Below are 12,632 nucleotides of genomic sequence, written 5' to 3'. Positions count from 1 at the left end.
AAGTTGTATAATATTGGCATGAAACAATCAAATATTATAGATACGACGGATACGTATCACCGCCCGAGCCGCCCTGTGCGAGCGACGCGGGGGCCTGTTGTTGGGTTGGCCCTGGAAAACGAGTAATTGTGTTGTTTACATGCACGTGTGCTTCTTTTCTATGATCTAGTCACAAATTCACATCCAACTAAAATAATTTCAAGTACCCACCACTTAACACCCATGCATGTTTCTCCATATGCTTTTCTATTTTTTTTCTTTTGGTATGAGTTGGTATATTGTCTTCAGGTTGCATCTTGAATGTTTTCAGTGTTTATGTAATTTTGTGCTAAAGAAAATCCTCTTGACCCTTGAGTTACCAATTGTGGTGTCCTTTTTTCATTCTTTAAGAAAAAGCTCAAATGGTTTCTTTTTCATGTTTCTTGTTTTTTTCTTGTTATTATTTAACTTTTCATCGTGCAGAGCGAGTGCATATGATTACCTACTTTGTGACCTTCAGGTAAGGATGTTCAGAGGTGACTTCACCATTAATCCACAAAGCGTCTACAAGACCCTCGAGGAGCTCTGGGATGGGAAAGTTTAGGATCATGTTTATCCTTAGCAACCTAAGTACATTAGAACCTTGCACTTCACATGCACCTACTGTGTGTTACTTTGGAAGTTGGTTAATTTTTAGTTCTGAATCAAGATCATGTGCTGCCGTTATGTAGACAATTTGTGCCTTGTATCTGTTCTGTTCCCACTTGTCAACTTGAAACCTTCCCCAAAACCACTGATTCTTTTGGAAATGGGGGGCACTTTTTGAAATTCCGGAAGATTATTTAAAAACGTCAATTTTTTAATGAAAACAAGAATATTTTTTGAATTTGTGAACAGATTTAAAAATGGGTACATGTTTTGAACACTCAAAACATTTTTTGAAAAAAAATGAACATTTTTTTAAACACTTATATTTTTTTGCATATGTGGACAATTTATAAAAACAAACATTGTTTCAAACATTCGAACGCATTTCGAAAATATAGGAATATGCGTGCGGCTGGTGCTTGGGTGACTGAACTGCCATCTGTCCTGTGGGGATTGAGAACGACTCCTAATCGGTCGACTGATCGAACCCGTTTTTTCATGGTATATGGCGCTGAAGCCGTGCTTCGGAGTGATTTGCTGCACAATACCCCCCGAGTGGAACTCCTCTCACAAGCCGAAGTAGAGCAAGCACGCCAGGACGCCGTCGATCTCCTGGAGGAAGAACGAGGGATGGCTCTGATCCGGTCGACCATCTATCAGCAAGACCTGCGTCGATTCCATGCCCGAAATGTCAGAGCTCGAGCATTTCAGGAAGGAGATATTGTGCTTCGGGTACACCAGAGACGACCTCACAAGATCGCTCCGGCCTGGGAAGTACCCTTCATCGTCACCAAGGTGCTCCACAGCGGGGCGTATCACCTTTGCAATGTAGCCAAGAAACAGGACGAGCCACGCTCGTGTGGAACGAGGATCTGCTCGGCCGCTTTTCTACCTAAACACTCGGTCATCGAGATGTAATAAGCATACTTTCGGGTTGATTATAAGACATGATTTCCGCATTATCTTAATGATTGCTTTCGCATAAACATGTGTCTAAATTCCCCAGTCGGTGGCTTAGCGGCGAACCCGATTCGCCTATGTTTCAAAAAATACTCCGAGTGAAGAGCAACCCTCTCACTCGGGGGCTTAGCCGCGAACCAGATTCACCTAAGTTTCAAAAAAATACTCGAAGTGAAGAGCAACCCTCTCACTCGGGGGCTTAGCCGCGAACCCGACTCGCCTAAGTTTCAAAAAAATACTCCAAGCGAAGAGCAACCCTCTCACTCGGGGGCTTAGCCGTGAACCCGATTCGCCTAAGTTTCAAAAAATCTCATTAGGGGTCTGCTCTGCCCAAGGCAATTTCTAACAGTAAAAACGGTTTGCAGTATCCTTTATACACGTTTTAAGGGTCAACTTTTAAGGGATCTGCTAGAGATTCTCTTAATGATTGCCAATCTGGAAACGCGGAGGAGCCATGGCATGGTCTCACTTTCCAACCCAACTAAAAAAGAGACAACAAAGACAACTTGGGAACCAAGTCGGACTCGGATTCCACCCGTTTTAAAGCATACGAGAAGGACGCACAAGGCAAGGCAAAGAAGAAGAAACAGCACAGAGCCAGCCATGGCCATGGATCGTTACTTCTCGACGGACTTGTTGGTGGACATCCTGCTGCGGCTTCCGCGCCGCTCCCGGCGCCGGGCACGCCTCATTTGCCGGCACTGGGGGACGTCGTCAATGAACGTACCACGGAGATGAAAACCTGCCCCAAGGTCCTCCTATGGAACATCTACCGCGCGGTCCCCTACCTCTCGGACGATCTGTCGTCGTCCACCTGGAGCTGCACCCAGCTTTGGACGACATTTGAGCCTCGGCACCACTTATACAGTGGTCTGCAGTTGGTCGGCACCTGCAACGGACTGCTCTGCCTGTGCGACAACAAGAAGAGTATTGGTGGCAACATCACCCGGTTCAACCCGGCCACCGACGAGACGCTGCAGGTCCTGCCGCTGCGCAGCGCAGAGCAGTTCGTCGGGCACCACAACTTAGAGAGGTGGGGCGACTTCGCGTAACACCCAATCACGTGGCGGTACAAGTTGGTGCACGTCCCGTGCAGCTATGAACGGGTGTGCGATTTCAATTCCATCCATGTACTTACGCTGGGCCAGGCCAAGTGGAGGGAGATCCCAATCAGGCCGGGCGGTGCAATGTGCAACCATGCCACTGGAGTTGTCAGCGTCGACGGCACTACATACCGGGTAAGGGTCATCGGGGGCGCCGCTTCATAGATCGTGTTGTTCGACCTCATGGACGAGCACGTCACCTCCACCACCACACCGGTGCTAGTCCGGCGCGATCGCTATCACCTCACGGAGGTGCACGGAAAGCTCGGATTTGTCGCCTCGGGTGACGTGTGGGTTCTGGTGGAAGAAAGGCGGTGGAGACACTAGTACAACTTCGAGCAAGGAATCCCAAGGCGGTACTTCCTGTTCGGCGAGTATGTCCTCACCTACGCATGGATGTCGTTTTATGGGCATCGGCTGAAAAGCACGTCGTTGTATGCCCTCTTCTTTTTCCATCCCCGCAAATAACATCACAAATCTTGCGTCCAAGCCCCTGAAATCATGCAGCCAGCACCCTAAAGCTTTTCTTTCATTACAAACAAGTTGTATCCCCACAAATAACATCGCAAATGGGCATCCGCTGAAAGGCACGTCGTTGTATGTCCTCTTCTGTTCATTTTATAACTCCTGTTTCGAGTTCTTAATGTTAGCAACTAAACCGATATCAAATACCCAGAGGCTACTATAAACACTAGTAAAGTACACATCAATAACATGTATATCAAATATACCTTTGTTCACTTTGCCGTTCTTCTTATCCGCCAAGTATTTGGGGCAATTTTGCTTTTAGTGACCATTTCCTTTGTAGTAGAAGGACTCAGTTTCAGACTTGGGTCTAGCTTTGGGCTTCTTCATAGGAGCGGCAACTTGTCTGATGTTCATCTTGAAGTTCCCTTTCTGTCACTTGCCCTTTTTCTTGAAACTAGTGGTCTTGTTAACAATCAACACTTGATGTTCTTTCTTGATTTCTACCTTCGTCGATATCAGCATTGCAAAGAGCTTGGAAATTGTTTTCGTCATCCCTTGCATATTATAGTTCATCACGAAGTTCTAATAGCTTAGTGATAGTGCTAGAGAACTCTATCAATCACTATCTTCTCTGGAAGATTAAATCCCACTTGATTCAAGTGATTGTAGTACCCCAGACATTCTGAGTACATGCTCACTGGCTGAGCTATTCTTCTTCATCTTGTAGGCAAAGTACTTGTCAGAGGTCTCATACCTCTCGACATGGGCATGAGTCTGAAATACCAATTTCAACTCTTGGAACATCTCATATGCTCCGTGGCGTTCAAAACGTTTTTTAAGTCCCGGTTCTAAGCCATAAAGCATGGCGCACTAAAGTATTAAGTAGTCATCATATCAAGCTTGCCAAAATGTTCATAACGTCTGCATCTGCTCCTGCAATAGGTCTGTCACCTAGCGGTGCATCCAGAACATAATTCTTCTGTGCAGCTATGACGATAATCCTCAGATCACAGACCCAGTCCGCATCATTGGTACTATCATCTTTCATCTATTCTCTAGGAACATATCAAAAAAAAAAGAGCTATATGGCGATCTATTGATCGACAACATACATATCAGTACTAAGTTCATGATAAATTAAGTTCAATTAATCAAATTACTTAAGAACTTCCACTTAGATGGACACCCATCAAGTCATCTAAATGATATGTGATCCAAATCAACTAAACCATGTCCCATCATCACGTGAGATGGAGTAGTCATCAATGGTGAACATCTCTATGTTGATCATATCTACTATATGATTCACATTCGACCTTTCAGTCTTCACTGTTCCGAGGCCATGTTTGTACATGTCAAGCTCGTCTAGTTTAACCCGAGTATTCTACAGGTGCAAAACTGTCTTGCACCCGTTATATATGAACGTACAGTCTATCACACCCGATCATCACGTGGTGTCTCAACACGACGAAATGTCGCAACGGTGCATACTCAGGGAGAACACTTATACCATGAAATTTAGTGAAGGGATCATCTTATAATGCTACCGCCGTACTAAGACAAATAAGATGCATAAAAGATAAACATCACATGCAATCAAAAATATGTGACATGATATGGCCATCATCATCTTGTGCTTTTGATCTCCATCGCCAATGCATCGTCATGATCTCCATAGTCACAGGCATGAGACCTTGATCTGAGACCTTGATCTCCATCGTTGCGCCGTGGTCGTCTCGCCAACTATTGCTTCTACAACTATCGCTAACGCATATTGATAAAATAAACCAATTACATGGCGTATGCATTTTATACAATAAAGAGACAACCATAAGGCTGATGCCGGTTGCCTATAACTTTTACAAAACATGATCACCATATCACATCACAACATGCCCTGCAAAAACAAGTTAGACGTCCTCTACTTTGTTGTTGCAAGTTTTACGTGGCTGCTGCGGGCTTCTACCAAGAACCGTTCTTACCTACGCATCAAAACCACAACGGTGATTTATCAAGTTTGTTGTTTTAACCTTCAACAAGGACCGGCCGTAGTCAAATTCGATTTAACTAAAGTAGGAGAAATAGACAACCGCCAGCCACCTTTATGCAAAACAAGTTGCATGTCTGTCGGTGGAACCGGTCTCATGAACGTGGTCATATAAGGTTGGTCTGGGCCGCTTCATCCAACAATACTGCCGAATAAAAATAAGACATTGGTGGTAAGCAGTATGATGATCACCGCCCACAACTCTTTGTGTTCTACTCGTGCATATTATCTGCGCATAGACCTGGTTCGGATGCCACTGTTGGGAAACGTAGCATGCAATTTCAAAAAAATCCCTACGCTCACGTAAGATCTACCTAGGAGATGCATAGCAACGAGGGGGAGAGTGTGTCCACTTACCCTCGTAGACCGAAAGCGGAAGCGTTTCACAACGCGGTTGATGTAGTCGAACTTTCTTCATGCTCCACCGATCGAGTACCAAACGTACGACACCTTCGAGTTCTGTACATGTTTAGCTTGGTGACATCCCTCGCTTTCGTGATCCAGCAAGGTGTCGAGGTAATAGATGAGTTCCGTCACCACGACGGCGTGGTGACGGTGATGGTATAGTGATCCTCGCAGAGCTTCGCCTCAGCACCGCGTGAATATGATCGGAGGTATAAACTGTGGAAGGGGCTCCGCACACGGCTAAGATAATGTCTGGTGTGTGCACTAGTAGAAAACAGAGCTTTATTACCGGTTCGTAAGGGTCTTTAGTGCCGGTTCTGCAACCGGCACTGAAGGGTGGAGACTAAAGGCCCCCCTTTAGTACCGGTTCGGCACGAACCGCCACTAAAGGCCCACCACGTGGCCTGAGCTCGCACCGTGGTATGGGGGACCTTTAGTACCGGTTGGTGTTACCAACCGGTACTAAAGGTTTTTTTTGAAGTTTTTTGAATTTTTTTTGTTTTTTTTTTATTTTCAATTTTCTGAATTATTTGATGATTTAGTCTATAATCACCCCTCTTAACTGCTCAAGTATGGATCACTCATTCCAAATTGTCTAACTTCCCGGCCGGTCACCCATCCTCTCACTCCCGCAGCCTGAGCATGCTTAACTTCAGAGTTCTATTCCCCCTACTTTCCAAGTCTGCATTTGTTGTTTTCCTGACAAATGTAAGCTGTCGATCCTATTAACCCTCAGCAGTTTAGCTTGAGCATTAGGTCACACATTTCACCGTTTGAGTTTGAAACTATTATTCTAAAAAATAGTAATTATTTAGTAATTAACACTAATATTTCTTGAATAAGTTAGACCATAGTTTGACCAGATTTGACCAAAATTCAAAAAATTGAAATAATTATTTAGTAACACTAATATTCTTGAATAATTATGTAGTAACATTAATACTTCTTGAATAAGTAGTTTGACCATAGTTTGACCAGATTTAACCAAAATTAAAAAAACTAAAATTTGAGCATATCTTTTTTTCTTTTTGGAATTTGAGGATTCTAAAAAATTGCAAACAGGCCGTAGGCGATCAAAATTGGATGCGGATTTTCGTGCTGAACATTTTGATATATTATACGTTTTTTCCGACATCGTATGCAAAAGTTATAGCCGTTTTACTTTTTCATAACACTTTTTTGCAAAACATGTCCAAATTTAAGTTTTTTAATTTTCGTAACTAGTAGTTGTAGTAATATAACTACATCTCGAAGAATTTTATTTTTTTGAAATTTTTATCATTTTTTTTTCAAAACTGAAATGGCGATAAGGGGGGGGGGGGGGGGGTAGTGTTTGAAAATTGCCCTATAGTCCCGGTTTGTGTCTCCAACCGGGACTATAGGTCAGACCCCTTTAGTACCGGTTCGTGCCACAAACCGGTACTAAAGGGGATCGTGGGGCCCCGGCCTGACGCCGGCCTGCCACCACCCCTTTAGTACCGGTTCGTGGCACGAACCGGTACTAAAGGTTCAACACGAACCGGCATTAATGCATAGCCGTTCGAACCGGGACTAATGGTACCATTAGTACCAGGACTAATGTGTCTCACATTAGGTCATTTTTCTACTAGTGGTGCTAGGCGCCCCCTCCTCATATATATAGGTTGGAGGGAGAGGGGAGAGGCCAAGGGGCGCCCCGAGTGGGGCCGAATTCCACTTGGACTCCTACCCTGGTTCGCCCCCCCCCCCCCCTTCCTTGTATAGGCGCCAGGGGAAGGAAGGGGGAGGTGGCGCCCCCCTTTCCTTTCTCCCTTGAGGAAGGGAAGGAAGGACTTGCCCTCCCCTCTTTACTTTCCCTAGGGTTGTCCGGCCTGGTGGAGGGGTGCACCAGCCCCTTGTGGGCTGGTCTGTCCCTCCATTTGCCCATTAAGCCCATATCTTTGCCGGGGGTGCCCGAAACCTCTTCTGGTGACCCTATATATATGAACCCGGTACCCTCCGGAACACTTCCGGTGTCCGAATACCATCATCCTATATATCAATCTTTACCTCTCGACCATTTCGAGACTCCTTGTCATGTCCATGATCTTATCCGGGACTCCGAACAACATTCGATCACCAAATCACATAACTCATATAATACCAAATCATCATCGAACGTTAAGTGTGCGGACCCTACGGGTTCAAGAACTATGTACATGACCGAGACACCTCTCCGGTCAATAACCAATAGTGGAACCTGGATGCTCATATTGGCTCCTACATATTTTACGAAGATCTTTATCGGTCGAACCGTTATGACAACATACGTAATTCCCTTTGTCCATCGGTATGTTACTTGCCCGAGATTCGATCATGGGTATCTTCATAACTAGTTCAATCTCGTTGCCGGCACGTCTCTTTACTCGTTCCGTAATACATCATCCTGTAACTAACTTATTAGTCACTTTCCTTGCAAGGCTTCTTATGATGTGTATTACCGAGAGTGACAAATCCTAATCTCGATCTATGCCAACTCAACAAACACCTTCGGAAATACCTGTAGAGCGTCTTTATAATCACCCAGTTACGTTGTGATGTTTGATAGCACACAAGGCATTCCTGCGGTATCCGGGAGTTGCATAATCTCATAGTCGAGGAGATATGTATTTGACATGAAGAAAGCAATAGCAATAAAACTGTACGATCATTATGCTAAGCTAAGGGATGGGTCTTGTCCATCAGATCATTCTCCTAATGATGTGATCCCGTTATCAAATGACAACTCATGTCCATGGTTAGGAAACCTTAACCTTCTTTGATCAACGAGCTAGTCAAGTAGAGGCGCACTAGGGACACAGTGTTTGTCTGTGTATTCACACATGTATTTAGGTTTCTGATCAATACAATTCTAGCATGAATAACAAATATTTATCATGAATAAGGAAATATAAAATAACAACTTTATTATTGCCTATAGGGCATATTTCCTTGATGGTTTGAATGACTTCCGACACCGTATGCATTTTTTGACACATTTTGCCATCAGTCGCCTTTTTTCACCGAGAAAACTAAAAAAATGCAAAACTTGGCAAAAAGTCAAACAATTTGGCATGGTGCCTTGAATTGGTCATACAAGGCCATGCAAAAATTGGTTCATTTAAGGAATGTAAAGAAACGAGGTGCTCCCAAACATATCCTTCTCCCCTATTCGAACACTCTCCATTGAACATGGTATTTCTTTGCAAATATCAGGACTGCCCCCAACTTTTGGAAGCAAGTGGGCATGCCCATGTTAGGCATCGATGCCTGGTCTGAATGACTTCCAACACCGTATGCACGTTGCGACATGTTCTGTCATTAATTGTCACTAGTCAGCAACCCATGCAACAGCACGGTCTAGCACTATACATAGTTATACTTAGGAGTTCATGAAATATATTGTTTGCACCTGCATTTTTCGGTACGTGAAATATTGGCAGAAAAATGAAATGTACTCAAAATTCTTAATATCATGCAATAGGTTTCAACATATAGCAAACATAAATAATATGTATTCAACCTTTTATAATTATGCTATAAAATGCATACAAAGGATTTGAAGCAATGTTGTGTTTAGTTACATTTGATGAACTGTGTTGTGATGTGGTTATTTTCTAATTGACCACGAAAAGCTAACAATAAAAGGATGAAAAGAGTGGGGCGGCTGTGGTACATAATCATGTTGGGTTTACTATTAGATCGGCTGTTTATTGACATAAGCTTGTCTAGTCAAAATCAAAGGTATAGAGAAATATAACTATAGCAACGTGATAAACTATACTTGTATTTAAACACCGCCATAAATGGAAGATGCCAGGCCATCAAGGTCAACAAACAACAACATATTTTATTATCTGTGAAGTTTTACTTATCGGCTTATCAAGTAATGTGCAAAAATGTTCTCTAGTTTATACAAATAGAAATATGATTTAGAAATAAGCAAGGAGTACGAAGAATAAAAAATGGAAGTATTTTTGGAATTGTATAACATACAGAGGAGAGAACTATTACATTTATGCTAAGTTAAAATGTTCACACCAGGAAGATTGTTGTATTGAGATGCATGGAACGAAACTGATTAAATTTAGTTAACATAGATTGTTCTGCATAATTTCATTAGCGGATTATCTAATTATAAGAAATCCATAATTCAATTAGATTAACATTAGATTTGAGGCATTCACCTGTAGTACTTTCTCCCCTTTCCCAGGTAGATATGACACGAAACCCTCGGCCCTTCACAATGTACATCAAAGGAATTGATCATACCTATAAAAAATAGTAAAAATGTTGTGGTATTTTTACATATACGCATAATTTAGGGAATCGTATAGCTCACTTGTCCCCGTGCAATGACGAATGACTGAAAGAAACGAAAAAACTACAACATGGAGACAGTTGAATGTACACTACTGATTGTAATACTAAAAATTGACACATGTTGGCCATGTTGCATATATACATGTACTGTCCAGTGTTGCTGCACAATTCTGATGGTTCTTCCCTGAAAAGGAAAAAAAATACTTAATACTCACAATGTACTCAAGATGTTCCGTGATGAAAAAGGATTAAGCACTGGATTAACTATTGAGCTACAGATCAAACTTATAATATCTGAAACCCAAGACATGAATGTGGGTAGTTTATTGGCCGAATTTGTTGTTGTATTTACCGATCCTTTTCGTAGTTGAAAAAAAGTTATTTCATAAAAATAACATAAAAAAATCAGAACAAGTGCACGGTCATTAAAACATTATTGTCTAATTTTATTTATATTAGGCAAGTCTGTTCCTCTAGCATCTGCAATTTAAAAAATATTTGACATCGACATGTGTTCTGCTTGCCACGTCATGTGATCTCATTGTATATTTTTTGTTTTTTTCAAAATAATATAATCAACCATTGGACAAAAATTACAATATTTTTTATTGATATATAACACACCCACCAATGCACATACCCGACTTCAGCATTTGTTTGCTTTCACTCATTTTTATATGATACAAAAATAAAGAAGTCACAAAAATAACAAAAGTGTGTTATAATATGTAATGATGAACACTACTACTCATCATCATTCATGTTCTTACACATGTGGCACCCTATCTGCAAGTAGTTCTTTTGCTTAATATTGTAGATATATATTTTTCCTATGCATGCAGTTAACAATAGACATATAACAATGGAGGGAACATAAAGGAATCCAATATGAGAAAATAAAGACCATACTTTGAATTAATTGCAAGGCTGTTTGCAGTGCACCGCTAGCACATCCTAGGCCGTGGCCGGCGTCTCGTCCGTCCGGGCGGCCCGGCCGGAGCCGGCATGCTGCCCAGCATCTCGTCATCCCACATGTAAAGCTTCGCACGGTGCGTTCTGCTGCAGAACAAAAGTCATTGATGATGCCAATTGGTTGTAGTATCTACGTGTGTTTCAGGCTGATTGAAAGCTGGCTAGCTGGTTGTAGCATGTACGTGTGTTTCCGGCCGATCGATAGCTAGCTTTGCACCGAATCAATCCAGCAGCCTGATCCAAATCTAGATCGTGCACTTGTGTCTTTAATAGGAATCAAGCCAAGTCGTGACTATGCGCCAATGAATCAAGCCAAATCATGTTCCTGCATCGGCGCTGTGCGGACGCTGTCGCACATTCAGTCCTGATTGGAGGTCGTCCAATCCAACGCCGCATCATGAAACTCGGTCGCTCACGTTGGGAGAGGACAGTGTGCAGGCCCACGAAAGGCAATCTTGTCCAGCCTGCATGTCGACTGTTGGAACCGCAGCCCTCTAGCTACCACTCCTCTCACTCCTCTCACAGGTGGAAGAAGAACAATGGACACAAAATTTTCTGACCGGTGCACGAACGCCCCAATCGTTTTCTTCCTTACAGTTGCCCACCCTCCTACTCTGCCGCATCCATTGTCTGCATGGCGCGCGTGCTCACAATGCAAGTAACGCGCACACCGCGACCGCTCCAACAAATCACCAACTACCTAGCCTAGCTACCGTGACCACTACGCCACACACACATCTACTTATCCATCTAATGCATGCACGCATGACCCGGCCACCCCAACCGGCCACTGACTCACGCCCAGCTACACGCACACGCACGCCGGTCACAACGCATGCACCAGACTAGTCAATCCACTAACCAACTAACTACATGCATCAAGATTAGTACTAACATTTTTCCTTCTAATCTTGACTTGCCGTCTCTGGAGTTGTTGCAGCTCCCGTCGTCGATGTTGCCACGACCGTGACCCAGCCCGCGGACCCGACCTGACGCACCGACGCCGGCCGCACCGCAATGGACCCGACCTGGCGCACTGACGCCGGTCCCACCGTGCTCCGTCACGTCTCCGGCGACATACGCCGAGCTCCTCCTCCACCGCCGACACACGCCTGACGTCCCTGGGCGCCCCGCACGTCCCGCGCGCACCCGACACGCCCGACGAGCCCAACCGCACCAGTGCATCCCGCACGTCCCGCGCACACCCGACGCGCCCGACGAGCCCGACCACACCACACGCCATGGACTCACCGCGCGCCGCCTCCGTGTCCGCCATGGCAGCCGCCAGCGACAAACGCGGAAGGATGTAGCCGAACTCGAGCACGGACTCGAGCACAACGGCGACATACACCTCCTCCCAACGTCAACCGCACGCTCGTACGCACGCCCGCGGTCCCGACGCGCCCGACGCATCCAGTGCGCACCCATAACACGCACCGGTCGCGCCGAGCTCGCCGCCATGGCTTATTGCCCTGCACATGCCACCATGCCGCTGTGTGTCGTTGGAGCCGCCACCACGCAGGTCCTCCGCGGCCTCCTTACCGTGCCGCCGCAGCCACCGCGGCCTCCTCGCCGCGCCGCGCACCTCCATAGATCGACACACGGCCCGGAACTTCACCGCGCAGCCGCCGGCGAACGCCGCCACCGCCGGCACGCCTCATTTATTTAGTCTCATTTCTGACAAATGTTTTGGAATTTATTTTTTTGTTCGTGCTCTCAGCAAATGTTTG

The sequence above is a fragment of the Aegilops tauschii genome, chromosome 1 (genome assembly GCF_002575655.3).
Source record: "Aegilops tauschii subsp. strangulata cultivar AL8/78 chromosome 1, Aet v6.0, whole genome shotgun sequence".
In the NCBI taxonomy this organism is placed as follows: Eukaryota; Viridiplantae; Streptophyta; class Magnoliopsida; order Poales; family Poaceae; genus Aegilops; species Aegilops tauschii.
This window is presented reverse-complemented; position numbering follows the sequence as displayed.